Source organism: Nipponia nippon, unplaced genomic scaffold (assembly GCF_047370975.1).
Source record: "Nipponia nippon isolate SJK-2023a ecotype South Korea unplaced genomic scaffold, ASM4737097v1 scaffold_7, whole genome shotgun sequence".
NCBI lineage: Eukaryota > Metazoa > Chordata > Aves > Pelecaniformes > Threskiornithidae > Nipponia > Nipponia nippon.
In genome coordinates, this window is record NW_028262391.1 from 29,578,395 (window position 1) to 29,598,307 (window position 19,913).

At 42.3% G+C, this 19,913-nt stretch overlaps 1 protein-coding gene across 5 annotated transcripts in view; it reads right to left on the bottom strand.

Moving 5' to 3' along the window:
• Positions 1 to 19,893, bottom strand: part of PAK2 (p21 (RAC1) activated kinase 2) — a 46,035-nt gene extending 26,142 nt beyond the window's left edge. The window contains exons 1-3 of one of the 5 annotated variants that reach the window (XM_087739801.1): positions 19,739 to 19,893; positions 11,228 to 11,294; positions 6,847 to 6,988 (exon numbers count right to left, since the gene is read on the bottom strand). The gene's annotated coding sequence lies outside the window, so the exon portion shown is untranslated. Of the gene's footprint in view, positions 1 to 2,784; positions 2,809 to 6,846; positions 6,989 to 10,560; positions 10,634 to 11,227; positions 11,295 to 19,738 lie in introns of those variants that run through there. The other 4 variants (XM_087739800.1, XM_087739799.1, XM_087739803.1 and 1 more) reach the window with 4 other exon arrangements.
• Positions 19,894 to 19,913: the final 20 nt, after the last annotated feature.

The following is a 19,913-nucleotide window of genomic DNA, read 5'->3' on the forward strand; positions in this document are numbered from 1 at the left end:
AAAAAAAAGGGGGCGGGGAGAGGAGAGGAGTGCAAACTGCAAATACACCCTGAAGCTCCTTTTCTGCTCTCTCACACCCCTAAAGAGGAAAAGGAGCGTGTTCATTTCACAGCAGCTAGGTGTAATCACTCTTGCACCATCACCCACATGGCTGCCTTGCTGAATCATGGCTTGTGCAGGGAATTGCAAGGACCAGGAGAATTTTCATTTTTTTTCCAGTGCCTGCCAGGAATCTGTATACTGGCAAAGGGGATGTCAAGTTCATATTTCTCTGATGGAATTAGACAACACAATTAATGGTGGGGGTTTTTTTAGCTTGGTTGAAAGACATTTACTAAAATGGTTAACCTAAGTTTGAGCAACCTCATAAAAGTATGCTAAATCTGGAAGAAAGATGACAGAAGCAGCAAAGGAATATACAGAAGAGGACGTAATCAGGGGAAAGGGATTCACTTTCATCTTTGCCAGTGAAGATAACACCACTAATAATAATGTATTCAAGCACATTGGCAACTCCCCCACAATCACTAGTTGCACTACATTTAATTACAAGAACGAGAAAGCAATGGAATGAACCACAGAGACAAGCTGCGAAGCTGCAAACAATACGTAACTACAGACTTCAGACAGATTCATTCCCACCACAGGAAAGTGCTGCAACCCACTACATTCACAAAAAAAAAAAAAAAAAAAAAAAAAGACACAAAAAGAGCTAAAAGCATTTCTCCAAACAGTTCTGCTGTTTACTCCACAAAACATACTCACAGGTACCAGTGCTGGTGACCATAAGGCTCCGATTCTCAGTCCTTATCTCCAGCATATGACACTACTCCCAAGAGCTGTCCCCTCCTTTTGACAAAGGTTTCTTGCCCTGCACTGGGGCAGCAAAAATGGCAGTACTCTTTTCATCCTCAGCAGCCTTAAACACCATGGTAAAATGAACTGCAGCAGCAGAAGAGCAAATGTGCTCCTCCTCTGCTGCAGAGCCAGCAGCAAGCGGCCAGCCAGGGGTCTGTGCTGTCCTAAATCACTTACCACCAACAGTGGGAGACCTGAAGCCAGGTTCCTCAGAAGTGCAGCTCTTTCCTTCCCACCTTTGCCCAGTAAGGCTGAGGCAAGAAAAGCACAGGGAAGCTCCTTCTGTAGCTTAACCCACCCTCTTCGTCCCAGCCCCTGAAGAGACCTGCAGTGACCAATTTGCACGTGCGTTCAGAGTTTCATTTTTACAACGATGTTCCAGGAGTCAGTTCTGCTGCTCACTAGCTTTCTTCCTTTTGGGGAAGAAAAGGGCCCGATAACCTACAGCATACCCAGGTCACAGAAGAGAGACAGCAGTTCCTGTTGCTGCCACTGGTGGGAAAACACCCAGAAACATAACACTGACAGTGAGTAAAAGCTGGACAGTAAAGTAAGAATTCAGCAGCGTTTTCAGAAAGCTGATGAACACGCACTGCTGCAGCACATTAGTCTGAGTGCTCTGGCTTTGACTCGGGTTTTTTTGGGGTGTGTGTGTGTGTGTGTCCCGCTCAATTCCCCCTTGTGTGAGCATAAAGCGGGGCTGCTTCCTGAAGAACTTCCTACATACAGCTCTTGTGCCGGTCCCGGCTCCCTCGGCCTCCCTCGTGACCAGTATCACGGCTGACACGTGCTCCCATCCCAGCTGAAGCGGTGTGCTTGTTTGGCAGCAGGCTCCGCCACGGAGGCCCCTCTCTGCCACAGGGCTGCTATTTAGCTCCTCTGACTTCTAAAAAGGGCAAACATTTTTCCTCTCAAACTTGTTTGCAGAATGACTAAAGGGAAATAAAATGAAATTGAAGACAAGAATTTTCCTGTCTGCTGTAGCGCACAGTCACGTTTTTCCTGGAGCACTTGGACTTGAGCAGATTAAGTTTTAAATATGCATTATGCAATGCATACACATCAGTCTTACAGCGTAGTACTGCAAGGCCCAGAGCAGGGGTAGGAAGATGGTGCCATGTGTCAAATGAAACAGCTGGTGTATAAAGTTCTCATATCATAATGAGTTGAATTTGTCTTCTTAAGATGTTCAAATTAATGTATTTGAGGAGTCTAGGCTGCATCTTTATTGCACTGCCTGGGATTTGATGCAAAAGTAAACTTAACTACTGCTTGGGAAAAAAACCACCACCACACATCAAGCTCAGAGCTGTTTGATAACATGCACATAAAGTCCTACTCCTGGCACACAATATCCTGACTTTACACTGCCACTTAAGCAACAGATTGCTGAGGAGCCTGAACTAAATCAGTGAAATAAATCAAATCCTCTGTATGTACATACCCTGACAGGAGACTCACAGAGCTGCAAACTGAATTCAGTTGTTTATTGCAGGTAAAAATTACTCAACTCATTTATTATTGGCAATGTAACACAGAAGGAGCAACACAAACATCAAGTTTAAGTCTATTTTGCAGGGCTGACCAAAAAGCAGAAGTAACATATTTCAGGCTAACAATGCATTAAGAAACATAACCACTTTGCTTTTGAAATCATAATCCTTGATGTGCCACTACAGCTGCAGGACCTTATTGGGACACCACCTGAACTGCTGCAAGGAGAACTGCAGAACATTTCGGCCATGGACACAGACAGCAGGCATGGTGCTTGAAAGCAACACAGCAGAACTATTTGTTGTCTGACAGAAGGAATGGAAGAAGAAAAGAGAACAGATCAAAAGTGAAAAAAGCCCTGATGGTAAGTGTGTTTCCCTGTCCCTGCTCTAGCAGAGGGCACGAGGGTTGAGAAAAGAAAGTTATCCTTACAGCAATCTGCATGGCGGTGGCTGTCATTTGCTGTCTTCCTGTAGAGCCTTATAGGGTGCTACTGGCAACATTTGTCACACACAAAGAACGGCATCCGGGACGGCCAGGTCCAGAGCAGAGGAAAATAGCAAAATAGATGTCTTACAAACAAATCTCTAAGACAGAAGATGTCAAGTGAAAAAAAGTGCAGAGTAATTAAAAATAATACAATAAAAGAGCTAGCGTGTGATGCTCCAAGAAAAGAGTGGTGTAACAAGCCTGATTTAAGATAGGCATGTCCCACTCTTGGTTTATATTATAAAAGTCCTTGTTGAAAATTTCTGGCGACTCATTCCCAGTACATTGACCCCAAGCCTCCAGTGGTTTTGGTAGCTAGCTTATCCTCAGCCTCCCCACACCACCACCTTTTAATACCTGAAAAAACACCTTACTGGAGGAGATGAGACTTAATGCTTCATTATTCTGGAAAAGAGGGCAAACAGATACATACGTTGTGCAGTTTTTAAGTGGAGATCGGAGGGCTGCTTATTTCATCAGATATTCCATTTTCTTGGACCAAACAGATTTTGGAGTACAAAAAGCAGAATGAAACGTCAGCATGGGCATTTTTCTTTCCCCCTTTCTCTCCCCCTCCCCGCCCCCTTTTTTTTTTTTTTTAAAGGCTCCTGTTGAGCAATAGATTTCCTGTGATTAGCTCACTTAGTACTGATTATAGCTCACTTCCTCCCAGGGATTAGCTGAAAGCAGCTTTCTGACAAGTTTTTATTCAGATGGTGCTACCTAGCCACAGCTCACTTCCTGCCCCATCTCTAACAGCATGTTAGTTCAGCAGCTCATCTATTTGAAATTATTTCACTGCTGCGGAAAAATTCACAGAACCAGCAAATCTCAGACTGTCTTCTCCATGAAAAGCAAAACAAATCTTTTTGGATGTTTTGCTTTCCAATTTGAAGCATTTGGATCCATGAGATTTATTTAATCAGATCCAAAAAGGAGTTTTCTGGAACAGTATGAGACTACCTTCAGAGGCTGAAAATACTTATCTCTTCATTTCAACTCAGAGAAGTTGTGCAAAAAACCCAGCAATGGCAGACAAAGAATTACTTTCTCGCAGACTTGGCAAACGCAGTCTCAGATCTTCTGCCTGCCAAAAGAGGACTTGTGCAAAAGCAAGAACAAAAGTAACCTTGATAATGGCCAGTAAGAGCCAGCAGGATAATCTGTTCCACCTTCGGTTATTAAAAACACGTGCAGATGCTCCAGTACAACACGCAGCTCTCAGAGCCTTCCCACCTCTAAAAAGGCAGGCACCAATCTCCACGGGACTTGCTGAAACATCTGTTTCCGGCTTTAGGGGGTCTCAGATAAAAGTATTTGGTCAATGCCAAAGCACATACCTGCAAAAGCTATCAGTTATTTTTATTTAGGAAACTAGATAACCTAAGATACTCCAAACAAGCACAGATCTCCCTAATTTACAAGCATAAACAAGCAAGATGCCCCTTTCAAATGATGCAGTTGAGAAAACAGCTAAAAAACAGAAATAAAAACCATCTGAGCCTGTCAAACATAAATTTTTCATTAAGATTTATGCAAGGACACACGTTAACCAAACTGACTGCTCGGCAAGGCCAACCCACTAATGGAGACGATAAATTACCAGCGTCTTTTTTGCAAAATTAACAGCCATGAGCACCATTTGCCTCCTTCAACCAGCAAGGCTACAACCATGAAGTTTAAAAACAGGTCCTTTCTCACTATCTTCCCTTTACTGCTACACGTGACAGAGGCCACACATAATACTCCCACTCTACCGATAGTATAGGAGAACGTCAAGTCTTTTGCAAAATGAGACTGGATGACACATATAACATACCCAGCTAAATTCTTTCCATTTTGTCTTTTTCTGACCCCACAATTTCCTTATGATTTTTGCTGAGTCACACAAACAGAAGGGAAAACATAGCAGAGAAAAGTAACCGCCGTTTAATTGCCAAGTGAAGAAGAGAGTTGGGGGGGAAAAGGAAAAAAGCATGGTCTAACAGAAGAAATAAAGAAAGCAGAAAGGAAACTATCTTTTGTTCAGAAGAAGGGATGGTGTCCCCAAAACTGTAATGAGATGTGCTTTCCGTGAACCAAGTTACAGAAGACAAATGTCCTGTTCATGGGGTATTTGAAAGGGTTACTAAGGCTTCCTAAAGAAAAACATCCTTCAAACCCATTGCCAAAGTACATTACAACCTAAAGCAATTCAACTATTTACTCCTTAAGGCACTTAGCAGATGTGCAAAGTCTTGCACTGAAAACGAGCAACCAGTCGGCAAAAATGTCATTTTAGAAATAAAAACTGATCCCAGTCTTCTTAGAAGCAACCAGTGGTAGACATCACCTTCTCATCCCCCAGACAGCTGACACACACAGAAGCGTAATTCAGCTAGTACTTCTTCACCACGCAGCGCTTGTGGCTAAGTCATCCTGACCCCTCTGTGCAGGCACAATAAAGTACAACTTTCACATAATCATTGATAAAAATAAGTGAAAAAGATTACACTTCTAAGATTCTGGCAGCCTTCCAAACTGGCAGATCATGTTCACAAAGTCTGTATGTATAGCGAAAGAAATGATACAGCAATAGCAGAAACCTTGGTAAGGACAAATTTTTCTCCCAAATGTTCAGTTTTTGACTTTTTGAATTGGGGAGGGTATATAATTTCTTAATTGTCAGCTATGTTTTGTGATTGAAAAAGACATCAACGGGGAAAAATCAGAAGAGGCACAGATTAGAGACAAGATGTGCAAGGGTCCTGGTAAAAGCCTATTAGTGCACAGAAAATTTAAGCAAATCAATGATACTTGACTTCACCATATACTGCAGCCACCTGCAAGTCTTGAGATACATCCACTTTCTCCCTTTAAACCATGCATAGCAATTAACTCCCACCTGAATCGTCATTTCTGCTTCATAAAATAAATTTGGCACTATTGAACTGTGATGGCATATTTTACCACAAGTGAGCTAGAAACCTCTTCTCTGCTTTACTGACTCTGAAACAGCTCAAACACCACAGGTGATGGGACCAGATGAGCCTCAGAAGTCACTTCCCAACTGCCTTTATTTCCCATTTCCCCTAAGTTTGGCAAGAAAACTCACTCAGCAAGGCTACGACGTCATTACTGCCAGCCGATGACAGCAGCGCACAGAAACGAGCCAGATGGCTGAGCTGACAGCCACAGACGCCCATTCCCACCTTGCTCCAAGGGGCAGCCCTTGCAGGTCCGCAGAGCACGATGGAGGAAGAATTAAATCAAGAGGGATTGATTTCCACCCTCTGCTGCAGGGCTGGGTAGTTACCGCCTACCAGCTGAATTCAGGCCACACTTCATTTTATACAGCCCACAGCCACAGTTTTCCTTCAACGAACCATTGTGCAATGCTGCATAATGATAACATGTACTCAAAGGTGTTTGAAAAAGCCTATTCAGCCCTCAACAAGGAAATTACTTACCCCTTCTCTACCTACTTAAAAACCTGAGTCAACTGAAGACAGACAAGACAGCCTGCAGCATGCACATTGCATGCAAATCCATGATTCAAGGTGTTTGTGCTTACTCATATTTCACTAACTAGAAGACACTTTTCAGCCTTTATTTTCATGAGCTGAGGTTTTCTAAAGATCAAAGGAGAATGGGGAAAAGGGCAAGTAGGGAAAGTTTACAAGAAAAAAGAAAATGAAGTCTGCATCTCATCATTGAGATTTTCTCTTAATTAAACCTGGCATTTACAGGCAGGGAGGGATCACACATTCCAGAGCAAAAGTTATTTGAATAAAGGGTACCCTGCACGAGGCACCTACACAGCTTTGTGCACTTTTATATTTCTAACAGCATTGACAGCTGTTTAACCTAGACAATCACCACTCAATAGAGCAATGATATAGCTCTAAAAATGTCAGGCTACTGGTGTTGTGCAGAGAGATCATTAGTAGCTCTAATAGAAAACAAAGGCTTTTTTTAACCTCTGGAAATATTATTGGGCAACAGCAAGACAAGGCCGTGGCTTACCCATCCAAATTAGAGGTCCAGGTCTAACTGGAAAGAGAAGAGGAAACACGCAGCGTGTACCAGGATGGCAAAAAAAAGAAAGAATCCAAGATTAAGGGATCCGTCACTTCCTCATCGCACTGGTAAAGCTGTCAAATGTCAGCTATGGAAAAAAGAAATAATAAGGGAAAAGAAGAGAGAAATTGCTCCCTCCAGAAAAACTTTTTCATATACACTCAGGATAGAGCTCTTTGTTTTTCTCTAGTGGCTGGCCAAGGCTTGCTTCAACTGCAGTTACCGCTAGCGGATAGCGGGAACTTCAGCTCAGCTCAACAGCCCTGGGGGCCAAACCCTTGACTCTTCTTGCAGCACTGTAAAACAGTGCCAGCCTGGCACAAAATGCCACGATGGGAAATTCTGCCTCTTCCGAGTCGGTTTTCCCAGCCACAGTGCGCACCAGTGAACACCAGTATAGCCCTGCCCCCCGGATGATCACAACCACTTGGAACAGTTCACCAGTTTGCCAAAACCCCTACGTGAACAGACCCAAGCTCAAGACGCTTACTTCTTCATACCCACACTGAATGTAAATTCAGCCAGAAAGAGCAAAGTCTACAAGAAATCAAATGCAGGATCTGTAAATACAAAAAGCACTTGAGCGTAGCAACAGGTCTTTCAAAAAAAAAACCCACCAAAACAAACCAAACAAAAAAAAAAAGGGCAAAAAAAAAAAGCCAAACAGATGGCTTGGGTAGACATAACTGATTTCCTATGCATATTCTAGCAGCACCATGCAGAAAACTAGAGATCTTTTCTCCTGGGAGAACTATATTCCATTTGTGCCATGACAGACCAGTACAATGACTTCTTCACACACTCACATTCCTACACGAGGAGAGTTCCCTTCAGCATCCCACTTCTGCACCAGGCAAGTTCACTTGCCGCTAGCTGGGAAAGCTGTTCTTGGCTAGTATGCACAAATTGTGCAAGCCTTAAGCCCTCTTAGAAACACACACACAGCTTCCAGACGTCACTGTTGCCAGAATAACCTACAAATACGAATCAGTGCAGTCGTGTCCAAGGCTGCAGATAGCACTGCTGCCACTAACATTTTTTTTCCTCTCGCCCCTACCCAGGGTCCTGCCCACATAAGTAACACTGATAATCCCGCCACCACAGCTAGACTGCTTTTGGTAACAGGAAGAGTACAAAGCAGTGTTTACTGCTGCAGCTACTTGGAGGAAAACTGAGAACAGGAGACAACAGCAAACTAGTTTCCCTGCAAACAGTTAGCAATAGCCAGCCATAGATCTTGATGGGGAAGCAGGGTGTCCTATGGGTTTGGAAGCGAGGCTGTCAGTTTATTAAAACAAAAGAAAACCCAAATCAATGAGAAAGCAACACACTCAGGAAGGGTCACCCCAATATTTCTCTACCAACAGCAGCTCAGGACTTAGGATAGCATCAGATCTTAGTAAAACACGCCCCAGAGCTCAGCAACAAAACCTCACTAACACTACTTCTGCCCACAGCTAGTTTGTACAAGTGTTTCAAGATTGTCCCATTCAGAGAGAACTTGATTACACTGCTGAAGTTTAAAGTTTTACAAATTTTATACAAAGAGACAAGTGATTAGCCTATTTTTTCCTGGCATATTTTACTCTATTAGGAGAGGTAAAGGTATTTAGATGGGGCATACAACCAAATTCTGCAGTCATTGCACAACATCGCAGGCAATCCTTTCCCCATTATTTCAAACGGCAATAAACAGTACAAAAAGCACAAACTGCAGCTCAAGTCAACATTAATTTCTAAGATCTCTATGCACATAAAATTTCCCACATGAAGACCTGTGTTCATCAACAGAAAAACAGCGAACTGTAATACCTAGAACAACATGGGGAAAAGTGAGCAAGGCAAATTGGCTCTGTAAATCATTCACCCCTGTTCACACTCCAGTACTCTTTTTATGACACTGCCCTGGTTTGCCTTGCATGCTGTTGTAGGTTTTCTACTTTAAAATTACTTGCACACATACAAGCAACATATTAATGCAGCAATTCCCTGATATTTGGGCAAACATTCTTGTATGTCTTTCAGGGAGCCGAAGAACTCATCTGGGAGCTGGAAAGAACAATTTGCATTCAAAAAACTGGCTGCCAGAATGAGTTTTTAAACTAATTTTCTATTTTTTTCTTTTTTAAGTCATTCTCCCACTCTTCTCACTTATAAGCAGGTTTTTACCTAAAATGCTGAAGAAACAAATCCAAACCAACTAGAACTGGTACACAAGCTACAAATCAAAATATATTAAAAAAAATCAGCCAAAAAAGCTTAAAATTGCATCATAATTCAAAAACAACACATCTTTACTCCTTGTATGCTGATGTGGAAACTAATTTTTGCCAAGCCTACAAGACAACTATAGGAGTCAGTAAGCTGGGCGGGGGGAGAAAAAGATTAAAAGAACAACTTCTGTGTATTATTACTACTACATATGCTTCTTACAGTTCACAAATCAAATGTATGATAAAAATATCCTAAACATATATTATGTAAATAAATGTACAATGGTTTAAACACCAATTGTGAGTGCGCAAACAAATTTATCAAATTTTCAAAGTGATGTAATACATCCTACCATTTTATGTTAGCACACTTCATGGAAATTACTATATCCCTGCTTTACTGATGGAGAACTAGACACAAATTATCTCTAGCCACCTACGACTGTTTATATAGGATGCTGCAGCACCAGGACCACAAAAAATGATTTTACAACTCAAGAGCAAAATACTTTTTAAAAAATAAAAATAAAAAATGAAGAACATAGTTACCAACTGAATAGACAAAAGGACTGTGAAAATTACAACACAGGATAATCAGCATCCTATGAAGCAGAAGAGCTTCCAAAGGAAGCTGTCAAGTTAAAATATTATTTTAACAGTTGACAAAACATAATATTGAACTTAGAAAGCTGCAAAAGACTTTAAAACCCTACTTGTGTCATTGTACAAATTATGACAGGAGTTTAACACTGAAGCATATACAAGGGAGCAAACTGCGTGAAAGGTCTCTATCGCTGGTGACAGGTTGTCTTTGGGCATCTATCTATCTATCAGGTTGCTTAACAATTTATACAAAACGTTAAGCAACTGTAAATGTGATCCTACTGAAATTATTATTCAAAGTGTTTCCTTGGGGTGTTTTATACTATTAGTATTTCAGCTATCACAGCTAAGCTGTAAGGCCTGGGCTGTCTAGGCAAGGATGCTGCAGTACTGCAGCACTTGGAGAAGTTTAAACTTAAGTAGCCCTTCCAGCTCCACATATTATAACTATGTACAATAGTTAAAGACAGTTAAATAGTTAAAGACAACAATAAAGAATGAGTGAAATTCTTATGGGCAGAATGACAAGATTTCAGTGAAACATTACAGAGCAAGAGTAAAGCTTCAAAAAATGCAGTTTTGTGAGGCTCAGGCATTTACATACGAATAGGACACAGTTCTCAAACCTAGTTCTACCTTATTATCTTGCCTCCAATAACAGTTGTGCAATTATAAAGCAGCTGAAGATGTCTGTGAGGATGAGACTGAACTCACATAAAACAGGTCTCAAAGACTAATGTCTACCATCTACAAAACACAAACTCATCCATGAAACAGAGGCTGTCATCCACGAGGTCCTCACATACATGCATACCACCCCAACAAAAAAATTAAAGCTACTTACTCTAATAGAAATAAGAAATATCCCACTTATCTGAGGGGCTCTAATTCCATTGCAAAGGATGCATGATAATAATCTATGAAAAAACAGAACACAGACATTGCTTATGCTGTCCCATCAACACAAGAACTGAAGACTTGCATTATAGCATCTTCAGCACGAGCTGAGCCCTGTATTGCAGGAAGATGAAGGATATACCAGGGAGGCATCACTCTGATTGTCTACTCCTTCATCTGGAGGTACTGCAAAACCAGGGTACTGCAGACAGCAGCTGAAGCAAGTCCTGGGCCACATCCCAGCCCCAAAAAGCCATTTAAGAAAATCCTTACACTGAAGCTGATATCTGTCAAGAAGACACTGCAGTACCTTGAGCGAGACACATCAACAGCCTGACCCAGCACAATTTTATGCCTTCCAAGTCTTCCTCTGTTTAATTTACAATACCGTTAGCTATTGAATCTGAATCAAAGAGACTTTTTTCCTAATGACTAATCTGAAAATCAAAAAATGTTCTCAAAGAAAGATAATGTTGACAACAAATGAGCATGGAAGACTTAGAAATTCTGTGATTATGAAAATTCAAACACACTTTTTTTTTTTAATACAAAAAAAAATTCTCCTCTCATGAAATTTATTATAACTATGGAAAAATTTAACCCTAATATAATACCTTTAGAAGTGGTCAACTTTCCAAGAGCTTGTCATCTAAGGGAAAATTTTCTCAGGTCTTTTCAATTCTGTTAAGAAAACAGGAAGCAAATTTCAGTAAGCCATTTCAATACAGTAAAATAGAGGTGAAGATCTCTATCAAATTTGGCAGCAAAGAGAGCCCACAAAATATCAGTTTGAACAGCCACTTGCCACCAGTCTATCCCCACACCGCTCACTGGAAAAGGGCCCATCATCCACTGTTGACCAGGTATGTATGAGCACATAGGCAGTACTTGTGAAGCCAAAAAGAAAGCACTGATGATACCCGTACCTCATTTAAGAAATTAAAAACATAAACAAGAGAAAGGACAATTAAGACCCCAAATGTTGAGGATTACTGACAAGTTATTTGACAAAATGACAAAACTGTTAAGGGTTAGGAAGAGAAAGCTGTTTCAGCGGCGTAGGAAGCATGATGGCTTTTGTTAATCAGAGTGACATGGAACACAAGGTACATCTATTTTCAGTCTTGACCAAGATCCTTGAAACAAAGAGATTTCTCCAGTTGAGATGCAGTTTTAAATTTAGAAAGCTGGCATCTCGCTTTGGCCCATGGGCTTTGGAAGGGCTAAGGAAGTAAAGTACAACCATCACCAGTCACTCAGCCAAATAAGACCTGGTAGAAAAGTACTGCCAAAGACTAACTTCCAAAGATTTTCAGTACCAGGGCAAGGAGGATCCTGAACAAGCCATGCTTAAAGTGTTACAAGATAAAAGTCAGTGCCAACCGTGTGTCTGACAAGTATCTCTTAGCAGCAATGAGGGAATGGAAAAAAATAATTTAAATCCTGTTAGTGTTAATACAAATTTTGTTTTGCTGGAGTAACAAAATCATCACTACCATGAATTAAAGCAAATTAAAAATAATTTCATCTTGGTATTTTCACTTATCCTTCATTCTTTTAGTTTATTCCCCAACCCATCTTTCTGATTTATTTTTTTAAGACACTAAAACTTTATTACATTAGATGCTCCAAGCTCTAGTAATATCGCTGTGGATGTGCTATCATATAGGTTTTCCAGGTGTCTTAACATCTTCCACGAGTAATACTCAATCCAGTTTTACCACGCATGAGTACATTTGCTTGCGCTGCAAAGAGACTGTAAAACTTTCCAGCGTACACGCAACAAGCGAAGAAGAATGAAAATTATGCCTCTCAGAAGTAAAATATTTTACAGTGGAATAATTATTAATAAATAAGAAAATAAAAGACATCACAACCACACACTAAAACTCACAGCCCTGCTTGTGAAGAAAGCATCTAAACCAGCTGTATTGAACTATTCTGAATTTTTATTTTCCATTTCCAACAGCTACCTGGAAAAATAATCTACATCTAAAAATCTCAACACCGATCCCCTCTGAAAAAAACCAAACAAAACAAAAATCAAAACAGTACTATATCACATAAATAAAGTCCCTGCAAATAGGTCTAGAAGGGCTGGAAAGAAAAAGCAGCATTCACAAAAGCAATGAGTCACCAGCACTGCCAACACATACATTGGCTACTGCGAAACAGTCCTCATCCCAATGCTCTGCCCTATACTTTGCAACATGCCAGAAACAAAAATCAGGAGGAGGTACTTGCACGAATTTCCCGACTGTGGCAGTCAAGGTCCTCTTTACCACAAAGAATTACTTCATAAGCTTGGACATTAGTATCAAAGAGCCTTAGCATGTTAGCACCAGATTAAAATTAACTGTTCTTGTTGCTAAATATCATTGAAAATCCTAGACTTCACTTGCACCCTTGAGTGGAAAAAGCAAGGAGACAAGCAGAAAAGATTCTACTAAGTATTTCGCACTTGGTGATAATGTCCCAACTCAAACATTTCACATAATTCATTTTTGTAATAGTGACAGCTAGCATTTTGTACATTGAAAAAAAAAAAAAAAAGGCCTCGTTCAAAGCAATAAATCCTTTAACAACATTAGAAACCTATTTTCTATGCCACAGATAATGATGCTAGTATTCTGCGATGAGATTTACAAATAAACACCCATTTGTTCATTTTGTGTTTGATCTGAGGTAACATTCCCAAAAGCTCAGAAACACACGTGAAAAAGGCAGAAAGAGCAAGAAAGCCAGACACCCAGCTCTCCAGCTATTGCAAACTGGGCCATTAGCATCAGATCACGGAGCAAAATTTTCAAGCCAAGTTTAACATCAGTGATTCCTTTTCCATCAATTTAGTTCCCTGACGCAGATCACCACAGACTCAGGGATGCCACAGTGCTAGCTTGTCGGAGTGAGTAGAAACAACTGTTTTGGGCCGGGGAGAGCAAGATCCTCTCCTTTCCCCCTCCAACCCAAACAGCTGGTTTGCATATTTATCTAGGTGTAAAATCAAGCAGCACCCTTACAGTTATATATTTCTGGTCTAAATTAGTCACAGCAAGTGGACTTAACGTCCTGGTAAAAATCGCAAGCACTCAGCTTATTTAACACTAGTATAAAACATCAAGTATTTCATCAACCGCAATCAATCTGTTGGCCCAAAGCAGGCAAACACAGTAACAGCCACCCGAGATCATGCAGGAAGTCAGCCAGGTTCAGAATAAGATTTAACTAAGATCCAAATGTTTTGAAGCTGCCCGAGATGACCACTAACCCCATTGCTACTTTCTGTATACCAAGTAGCCACTGTTGAACGAGAAAGCATCCCTCTGAACACTCACGGCACACCAACACAGTGGTGGGAAAACCGCCTTAGCGTGCACATTTAGAGGAACGTTTCCGTGTGAGTTGGCCAAAAAGAGCTTATGGACATGTAGCTGGGACTCTGTACAGATGACTGTTCTCACCCTTTGGTCCTTTCTCCTCCAGCACCTTCAGCAAGTGTTTGCTGCTGGCAATTTAGGCAGCCTCCGGGCTGTCAGACTGATGTGACCGGCCCGTAGCAGGAGAGGGAGATCCTTTCTGTGACCTCCTAAATTCCAAAGAGGCTCTTTTCAGCAGCACCTGGAATTGGGCCAGAAATTGTTTTTCCTCAATTCTGATATCCTGAATCCTAGCAAAAAGGTGAAAAATGTTTTAATTCCTTGTCCTATGAATTCCTGATAGGACAAATGGTTTAAAACAGAAGAAAAAGTTGAAAGTTTCTTCTCCTTTTACCTTTTAAGTAATGTTTTGGAATCTTAAAAGTTTCTCACTTTAAAACATTAACAAAACTTATTAAATTTTTTTTTTACACCCTAAAGCAGATAATACACAAGCTGAAGCATACATTCCATTCAGCCCCTTCCAATGAGCTATTTCTGCAAGAAACTGCCCAGCCAGCTTCTGTCTGACCTCCAGATAAGTGAAGCCCAAATCCCCAGAAGACCCCTTTAAAAGAGGGTGGCTTTTTGCAGTAGACAGACTTGGGGGAAAGATATTTTCATTTTCATTCCTCCAGGTTCTCACTTTATCGAAGACCTTTTCAAGAGGAAAGGGCTTAAACATTCAAAGGTGATTTTAAAAAGCATCTTCCAGAAACAGCCTTTTCTCTCTCTTGTCCAAGAGATACCTCTGTTAGTTAAAGCAGTTCTAGAATGATTGTAAAGGAAGAACAAATACAACTTAAAGTAGGAAGTACTACATTTGTTGCCAAAGTAAACCCCATGTTATTGGGCAAAATTCTAATTTCACTCATTAAAGAAGCTACGGGAAAGCCTACGTACGCTGACAGTTACAAACTCCTGTTGGGTACACACCAAGTCAAACATCCAGCACCTAAACAGGAAGCAGAAAACCTAGGGAAAAAAAAAAGTTGTTGTTGAATGGGAAAGGCTTTTTAGTGTATTTCCATCCCTTAATACACCTGCCAGCTGCCCTCATTCGGGTTCACATTATGTTAAATCCCTTTCTTAACACGATACAACACTTTTAAATCACCACTCGCCATTGCCCTAACATGTTGGTTCCTTCCTACAGCTGCTTTTCTTCGAAACAAAACTACAGAATCAGAAAGAATTAAACCTATCTTGTCAAAATAACTCCTTTAAAGATAGGAAACAATTTTTGTGAATTGGCAAAGAGAACAGCCCTAACCAAAGATTCAAACATAGTACAGTTGTTGGCAACAAGTAACCACATATCTGCTGGGACAACATCCAGTATTTCAGTAACAAACTCATGCTGTTTAAGCATACAACTTTGGGCAAACTTGTCATTGCCAGAGCTACATCAGCACCAGTGCTGGGCTTAGATCTTCTGGGAGATGACGACCTATTATACAAAGCACCCAATTCTTTCCAGGAATCTTAAAAATATTATATTTCCCTAGTAAGGTGTGTTCATTAAATCAGTACTAAGCACCAGTACATCATTAGCAGCTGAAGTGAAGATTTTTAAAAGCATTTTGAAAGTTAGGGACAAATGTTAGATACATCAATTTGAGATTTTCAAAATCCACTTCTCTTGCCTGAAGAAAAAAAAAGAAGCTTCACCAATTTCTGAAGCATTTCAATATACCATAGCCTCAGCCTTTCAAAAGCATAAGGAATTGCTTTTGTGAATTCACAGACAGGGCGTCCAATCACTCAAAATTTATCTAAACAGCAAAAACGAAACCTGTCAATTTTAAGGCATGTTCCTAACATTCACATCTCTTCCTCGTGAGACATTTTCAAAGCCTGATTAATCCCCATTCCCAGCTGGGCAAATAGAAAGAAGCTGAGAAAACAGAAAGAATGATCAACTTAAAAAACTTGCAAGTCAGATACAGAATTGGGACCAAACCCAGCGTTTCTAGCTCTCAGTGACAGACACTGTCCACTACATCAGTCAAAATACAAGCACTAAGTTGCGTATTTTCAATTAAAGTAAGGTACAACAACTTTATGAGAAATCACACTCTGAGATCTCATAAGCCTTGAGCAGTGAAGTAAGGCTTGAATATAAACGGTGAGCTCAATCTACACCTGGCAATCTGGGCCCCAGTTAGGTAGGTCACTAGGGGATCTCACATTCTCACCTGAAAACATCCCCTACCTCTTACCACCTGCATTTAAATGCAAGTAAGAGCTTTCTAAAAATCTTACAACATAGCAACGTCAAGACACCCTAATTCCAAACAGCGAAGCACAATAAGAATCCTTAGGCCTTCAGGAAACCCTGCAGTGCTTCCTTGCTAAAAGACATTAGCCACATCATCCTGCCTTCAAAACCAGTGCCTTGCCCAAGGGTTTCTTGCCCTTTGCCACAAGGTGAGTACCCTGGACTTCTTTCCTATTCCCCACCTACTGCCTACCGTCCCCCTGCACAAGCACAGCTGCCCTCACACCACATCGAAGTCCAGAGCTTCCCCTCTTGCTCACACACGCACATGCACCCCTTGCCCTACGGCCTCACTATGCCAGAAGGCTGGAGAAGACACTGATTTTTGTCTAACGTAAAGTCCTGCAAATACTGAAAGCTCACAGGAGAGGTGGTCTCCTCCATGGTGCTCTCCTGGTCAAACTGACCTTGCTGAGAGGCAGAATCACTACAGCACCGGCCAAGTGCTGCATTAAGAGGACTGTATCATTTCTGACAGTCAACCTGGTAGCTCAGCCTGGCACCCAAGTGCTTGGAGTGATTAGTTCTCATCAGTGCTGCACTTCACAGAGGAAGTGGTAACCTCAGCGTTTGCAGTGTTAAACTTAACTGAAAAGGTACGTTCAGTTACTGTTACTACCACAGCAGGTACAGAAACCTTCTCATTGTAAAATTACAATGCTCTCTCAAAGTTCCGGGCTAGACAGTCAAATTTGGTTTAGATTTAGGAAGGAGGTGCCTCCTTGGAAAACTAAAAATTGAGCTTGCTGCAGTCTTTCTGAATCTCTCTCCTAGTCCAAGAGAGCGCCTCTGCTTTGACAAGAACAGAGCAGAACCGATCGCAGCAACTACGTTTCTAGAAAAAGAAGGGAAAGCTCCATAACCCCCTTCTATTGGCAACACGGCTGCCTTTTCCCAACTGCCAGCAGAAACACAATTCATTAGGATGCATGCTAATACATGGTGCCTGGCTGCTGAAGACCTCTCCTTCCCCTTGCTCTCCCATCACCCTGCCTCCGCTACCTTCTCCTGGGTGCCTCACTGAGTCAACTCACTTTAAAAGCCTTCTGCCTGCGTCCCAGTTTCTGACCCCAGGACTTGTATCTCTGCTGGTGTTATCACTGGGCCTGGCCATCTAGAACAGCATCTCTGTAACTAGGGGTTGTTTTCAGAGCAAATAGCTTTTTCTTTGTTGTGGCTGCTGCACAGACATGTCAATAAATGTGTGTGTTGTAAGAAACAAGAACATACTGGCACAAAACTCACATGGAAGCTCTCAGTGCCTCAGAAACCTCCTAACGCAGAAAACAGATAAAAGTTAAAAGGAAAAAAAAAAAAGCAAACCACCAAACCCAAGACTGATGCAAGAACTCTGAAGCAGAAGTATCTCGTATTAATAAAACACATAGACCTAGGTTCAGATTCCTACAGCTTTTCATTCCATCACAAGAACAAAACCTGCAGCATCAATACCCTTAACACTTATTCTAAAGTTTTAGAAACCAAATATGCTTGAATAATTCCCCCTTTTAAACACAACCAAAAGGCTAACTTATGCAACACAAGCACGCGTGAGTTTTTAAAAGGATACATTTTAAAATAAGCACTAGATTAGACCTGCCATACATGGTGAAAGCATTCACCCATCCACTCCAGCACCCATCCCGAAGAGGGAACACAAGCAGGTGCCTCCGTAAGGAAACTCCCCCAGTTGGCCACAGGTCCAAGTTGTAACTCAGTACGAATTTCACCCCAGCGTCTGACAGGCTGCCACACAGCAGCTCAGAGAGCTCATGCCTCGGATGCACCGGAACATGTTGCACCATGTTAAAAAGTGCAAGATATAGACAGAGGCATTATTCCCCATTTAATAACCCAACATTTTTGTTTTAACAACTATGTCTGCACAAAGCCAAGTCAAATTCTGCATACAAATTAGACAACACAGAAGATCTGAGTTACTTTCTCAAGCATTTTTGTTCTGGCCTCAAGAACTGAAATATCTAACCAGTGAACTTTAGAGTAAGGCTTTTCCGTCCTCTAAAACGTTACTCAGTGACTTTTTTTTTTTTAAGTGCTCCTATTATCTTAAAGATTCTACTCAAAAACTCATAAACACAAGGGCTTTGCATTTTTACCTTTCTACGTTGCTTCTATTTCAGTCTATTAGTCTGTAATAATGAAATGACTAATTCATCAGTTCTCTGGTAACATAAAACTGGAGCAGCTCATTTGGTTACACGCGGATATTTCTTAACCTGCCTCCACAGTATCTCTGCGAGTTAAATTACCCTGTCTCCTAAATGAAGACACTGAATCACAAAGTAGCTAGTCCTCGTTTTTAGGGACGTACCCCTCCAGGGCTCACATTGTGAGGACAGCCCATGCTGCAAAGGAGAACCTAGAATTTCACAAGAGCGAGCCCACTTTTTCAAGTATAAAAACAGCAAAAAAAAAGACAAAAACAGAGAAAGACAGAAATAAGAACAGAAAAAAAACCACAATATGCTATGTTTGAATTACACCTAACACTGCTATTATTGCAAGACCTCCAAAATAACGATTATTAAAATGCTGCAATATCTGGACTGTCTCCTCTCACGGTAAGGCAGCACATGAACTCGTTTATTTTGGCTACAGGCAAAGTGCAACATTGCTCCTTGAAAGCCAGCTGATGAACTCTCTGCTCCCAAACAAACCTTTGGGCAGTTGCTCGCACATACCTGGCTAAAACCAACTTTATTCTCCCTGCTCCCCGACCAGCTTACCATTAAGCAACTAAGCCATCCTGCATGGCTTTGACAGAGTAAATATAAAAAGCAGTAACAAAAATAAAGCAGAAAAGACAGGGAGGAGAAAAAACAAGCAGGTGAGGTGCACAAAGAGCAACAGCTTTTAACGGGCACGGAAAGAGGTGGGCTAATGGCAACCCAGGCGTCACAGCGGCTGCAAAGACAACCCATGCACTGCACGGCCGCAGCAATACCTGCGTCGCCAGCGCTCGCTGCACGGGACGGGGAGGGCTCCGCGCTCCCTTGCTGTATTTAAAGATTTTTTTTTTTTTCCTGTAAGGAGTTCTAACAGCAATATCCACACCGATGCGTCCCCCCCGAGATTAATGAGGTTTCAACCAGTTTCCCGAGCGTTAAGAGACCCCCAGGGCGGCGATGTCCCCTCAGCGGAGGGCTCCCGGGGGCGGGGGGCCGAGGCGGGGCCCACCGAGGCGCCCAGGAAGCCGGGGCCGAACTCCGGTCCCGCTCCGCCGCCCTCCTGAAGCCGGACCAGGCGAGGCGCCCTCGGCCCGGCCGAGGTGCCCGGCGCCGAGGGGCAGCGGGCCGGCGTTGCCGGAAGCGCCGTGAAGCGAGCCGCCGCCCCGAGCTCGCCCGCCGCAGGCCCGGCGGGCTCCACAAAGGACAGAAGGCGCGGCCGGCAGGTGGGAGCGGACTCACCGGGCTGAGGCGGCGCTTGGCCGCCTACGGGGGACGGAGGGGCTGAGCGGGGCTCGGCGGCCACACGGCGCCTCTGCAATGGCGGCGGCGGCGGGACCCACCGAGGCGGCGGCAGGAGCCGGAGGGGGAAGCGGAACCGCCGCGCGTGGCCACAGCCCGCGAGGGCGGGCGGGGG